The sequence below is a fragment of the Schistocerca serialis genome, unplaced genomic scaffold (assembly GCF_023864345.2).
Source record: "Schistocerca serialis cubense isolate TAMUIC-IGC-003099 unplaced genomic scaffold, iqSchSeri2.2 HiC_scaffold_1177, whole genome shotgun sequence".
NCBI lineage: Eukaryota > Metazoa > Arthropoda > Insecta > Orthoptera > Acrididae > Schistocerca > Schistocerca serialis.
Window position 1 is genome coordinate 72,501 of NW_026047378.1, and position 5,000 is coordinate 77,500.

The following is a 5,000-nucleotide window of genomic DNA, read 5'->3' on the forward strand; positions in this document are numbered from 1 at the left end:
GGAGGAGGCTGAGCTCCCCTGCACAACACACCTCGAAACCCTCTCAGGTCCCGGCGGCGCGCAGCGCCGTCCTAAGTACTTGGTCGGGTTCGAGAGAGGCGCAATCGCCCGGAGTTAGGCGAGTAGACGCTTTAGGTGCGACCACCCGTGCTCCCAACTGAGCTTGCCGCTGCCGACAGAGGCCCGGGAGCGTGCTGTCGTGGCATTGCCGGCGGGAGACAACACGCGCCACCTACGGTGACCGGCAGCTCCAACGCCAGCGCCACAGAAGGACAAAAGCCCCACTTGGGTGCCGAAGCGAACTCTCCCAGCACAGCGCACGCGCCAACACGTCCGCACAGCTGCGATACAAACCACCTGCGAGAACCGCTGGGGCGACCGAGCAGCAGACGGCGTCGCGGCGCCGAGCGCCGGGCGGCGGCGCATCCTCAGCGCACACAGTCCTCAATCGGACCAGCACACTGCAGATGGCCACCGCGCTTCGCACCGGGCCCGCGAGGACCTACTTTGGCCGCAAGGCGCCGCGAGCAGGGGGCCCCGGCGCGCAGCTGCGCCGCCTGCCGCGTCCGTCGGCCGGCGCGCCTGCCACTGGCCGCCCCCACCAGCCGGCTGTAGCGCGTGCGCCCACGCACCGCGCTGCCAGCACGCCGGGCGGCCCCCCCTCACCGGCCGGGGACAGTCTCACCCAGCCACCGCCGCGTATCGCCTCACACCCAGATCCCCTTTCACGTTCGTGGGCATGGTGGGTATCCCTGAAACAACCAGTTAATAGCTCGACCGATCGTCGCCAACACTGATTCACCTCTAGCGAGAACAACCGCACCACAACGGGTTACCTGTTGTTCATTTGCGTAACGTCACCAGCAAACGTAGACGTCCATCGCCATTTGCAACGAGTATTGCATGCCTGTGTCAGGTGTCACAACACACTACGTCTGCCCACATAGACGCAACAACATGTGCACGCCTCGAGAACACGTGGAAGGTAGCCCCCGTACGTATGCGGTGTCCATTGCGCGAACGACTGTCAGCCGGCCTCTGCAGGATGTCGCAGATGTGGAACGCGGTGCAACATGCTATCACGGTGTGTGAGAAGAGACGACTACGTCCGAATACACGCTCCACTACATCAACAGACTGCTCATGCTGATCGCCATCGAGGGCGTCCGTTCCTCCCACACGTCTGAATGGCGTACCACACTGCAATCCAGCTCTTATAGGGAGACGACACGTAGCTGCGTGCACAATATTTGGACTGTATGGTCTGCCGTTGCTAGGCGCAGTCGTCGTACGGTCACACATGTGCCACGATGTATCATTCAGTACATACGGACCAATGTGCAGTACAGTTTGTGGGTTTTGCGTACATCGGCGGACAGGTGACAGGCCGTACCACAACGTAGGCTGAGTACGTCGGCATGCGAAGGGCATTGAACATGCAAACTTCTCAACGACCAGCTTGCGAAGGCAGGGGGGAAGGGGGGGGGGGGCATGTACGTCCTGCTGCTATCCACATTACAGTGTATAGCAGGAGCATGTGGAAAGTCAGCAACACCTGCAAGGTGTTTAACATGACGCGATACACAGGGGACCGGGCAGTGCGAATAGCGAACTATATTGCGAGGGTTGCGGTTAGGCAACACTACACTAATTTAACGAGTTGCATAACAATTACAGAGCAGGTTAAGGCGCAATATAGGTTAGGTTAAGGCACAACATGGGTTACGTTAAAGCACAACATGGGTTACGTTAAAGCACAACATGGGTTACGTTAAAGCACAACATGGGTTACGTTAAAGCACAATTTAGGTTACGTTAAAGCACAATTTAGGTTACGTTGAAGCACAATTTAGGTTACGTTGAAGCACAATTTAGGTTACGTTGAAGCACAATTTAGGTTACGTTGAAGCACAATTTAGGTTACGTTGAAGCACAATTTAGGTTACGTTGAAGCACAAATTAGGTTACGTTGAGGCACAAATTAGGTTACGTTGAGGCACAAATTAGGTTACGTTGAGGCACAAATTAGGTTACGTTGAGGCACAAATTAGGTTACGTTGAGGCACAATATGGGTTAGGTTGAGGCACAATATGGGTTAGGTTGAGGCACAATATGGGTTAGGTTGAGGCACAATATGGGTTAGGTTGAGGCACAATATGGGTTAGGTTGAGGCACAAATTGGGTTAGGTTGAGGCACAATATGGGTTAGGTTAAGGCACAATATGGGTTAGGTTAAGGCACAATATGGGTTAGGTTAAGGTACAATATGGGTTAGGTTAAGGTACAATATGGGTTAGGTTAAGGTACAATATGGGTTAGGTTAAGGTACAATTTGGGTTAGGTTAAGGTACAATATGGGTTAGGTTAAGGCACAATATGGGTTAGGTTAAGGCACAACATGGGTTAGGTTAAGGCACAACATGGGTTAGGTTAAGGCACAACATGGGTTAGGTTAAGGCACAACATGGGTTAGGTTAAGGCACAACATGGGTTAGGTTAAGGCACAATATGGGTTAGGTTAAGGCACAATATGGGTTAGGTTAAGGCACAACATGGGTTAGGTTAAGGCACAATATGGGTTAGGTTAAGGCACAACATGGGTTAGGTTAAGGCACAACATGGGTTAGGTTAAGGTACAATATGGGTTAGGTTAAGGTACAATATGGGTTAGGTTAAGGTACAATATGGGTTAGGTTAAGGTACAATATGGGTTAGGTTAAGGTACAATATGGGTTAGGTTAAGGTACAATATGGGTTAGGTTAAGGTACAATATGGGTTAGGTTAAGGTACAATATGGGTTAGGTTAAGGTACAATATGGGTTAGGTTAAGGTACAATATGGGTTAGGTTAAGGCACAACATGGGTTAGGTTAAGGCACAACATGGGTTAGGTTAAGGCACAACATGGGTTAGGTTAAGGCACAACATGGGTTAGGTTAAGGCACAACATGGGTTAGGTTAAGGCACAACATGGGTTAGGTTAAGGCACAACATGGGTTAGGTTAAGGCACAACATGGGTTAGGTTAAGGCACAACATGGGTTAGGTTAAGGCACAACATGGGTTAGGTTAAGGCACAACATGGGTTAGGTTAAGGTACAATATGGGTTAGGTTAAGGCACAACATGGGTTAGGTTAAGGCACAACATGGGTTAGGTTAAGGCACAACATGGGTTAGGTTAAGGCACAACATGGGTTAGGTTAAGGCACAACATGGGTTAGGTTAAGGCACAACATGGGTTAGGTTAAGGCACAACATAGGTTAGGTTAAGGCACAACATAGGTTAGGTTAAGGCACAACATAGGTTAGGTTAAGGCACAACATACGTTAGGTTAAGGCACAACGTAGGTTAGGTTAAGGCACAACGTAGGTTAGGTTAAGGCGCAATGTAGGTTAGGTTAAGGTACGATATAGCTGAGGTTAAGGTACAATATCGCTTAGGTTAAGGTACACATTGTTGTAGGGAAAGGTGTATTGGGGGGGGGGCGGCAGGTTCGTTGATAGTGATTATCGTAAGTGCATGCCTGCGGGATCATCCGATTTGTCACGTCAGGATGCACTTGTGGCTCATGACAGGCGGCGCTCCGATTCCAAGGTTATGGCAGATGTGTGTCTTTCATTCCTGCCATTGTTTGTGTACTGTGACAGGAGGCAGTATTGTGATGTTGGGTGCACCCCTGTGTAGGACATGTGTGGGTGTTCGTGGCTTAACTGAGCAATGGCGGATGTCGGAAGGGTGGGATATTCTGTTTTCTGGGTGGACCTCCCGGTCTGGTTATGATAGTGTGGATTGTGTAATGTGGCGGAGAGGATGCACCGGATGTTCTTCCATGCTGGTGGTTAGATATTGTGTGTGTGCCTGTTAGAGGCAGAGAGTAGTGTGTGATAGTGTCTGGCTGACGTGTGGTTCTCATTGTGTGCAGAGTCTTTCAGCATGTATAGGGACGGTTGTATATATTATCTGTATTCTGATGGCTCTGCATTTATTACTAATCAGTGCCGTGTATACGGTTACTCTGGTTCCAGTCGAAACTGTTCTATCTCTGTACATTAGTGACACTGCGGCTCCACTATGTTGCTGCCCCTGTCGGCCGTTTCCCCCAGTGTATGGCTAGTGATTATCAGCAATCAGTCTATTAGTCAATACCGGTAGTGTGACGACTTCAAATGTCCGGGATGGGGGAAGCTAAACCCTTCCCGTGGGTCAGGGCCTAGAAAGACTCTTCCCACGCAGGAGGCTCGGACTGTCGTTACTCTTCCGAGAAATATATTTGCCCAGCGTTTTTTGCGACTGCGAGTGCAACGCCAGGAGGCTCCGACTGTCGTTACTGTTCCGAGATATATATTTGCCCAACGTTTTTTGCGACTGCGAGTGCAACGCCCACGGGTACCGACATGGATGGGGCGCTTCCTAGCTGATCGCTCGGCATGGGAATCAGTACAGTGAGCAATGCGATCGCGTCTGTAGCTTGTACGTGGTACAGCTCGCAGCTCATGTATAGGGACAGCGGGAATGTCGCATATTGGACATAACTCTTCATGAAACGCAAGTTATAGGTGTGGATTGCACATTACGAGTGCGGGAAACTTCCGCCGTTCATCCGCTGGCGTTGCGAGTTTGGCCGTTGGGGTGGGGCACGAGCGGGTGCGGGTGGTGTGATTGCCGGTCCACGACGTCGTGCGGCAGAGGCACTGGCGTTTGGGTGCTGTGGTCGACAGAGGCTGCATGCTTTGTGGGTGGCGTCGAAAGATGGGCACTGTGGGCCCATCGATGTCTTAGTCGGCTTGGCGTCCCATAGATGGCGGTATCGTCGTTGCAGGAGCTCATGCTGAGGGAGACCTACAGATGGCGGTATGTTATGTGGTGCGCTCGACATGGCGGACGTAGTGTTGTCAGATTCGCATAGATGGCGATACTGTTTTGCCAGCATCGTTGGCGTAGTTCCGTCGGATCCCTGTAGATGGAGGTGGACATTCTGGCCTCGATGTCAATGTCGTT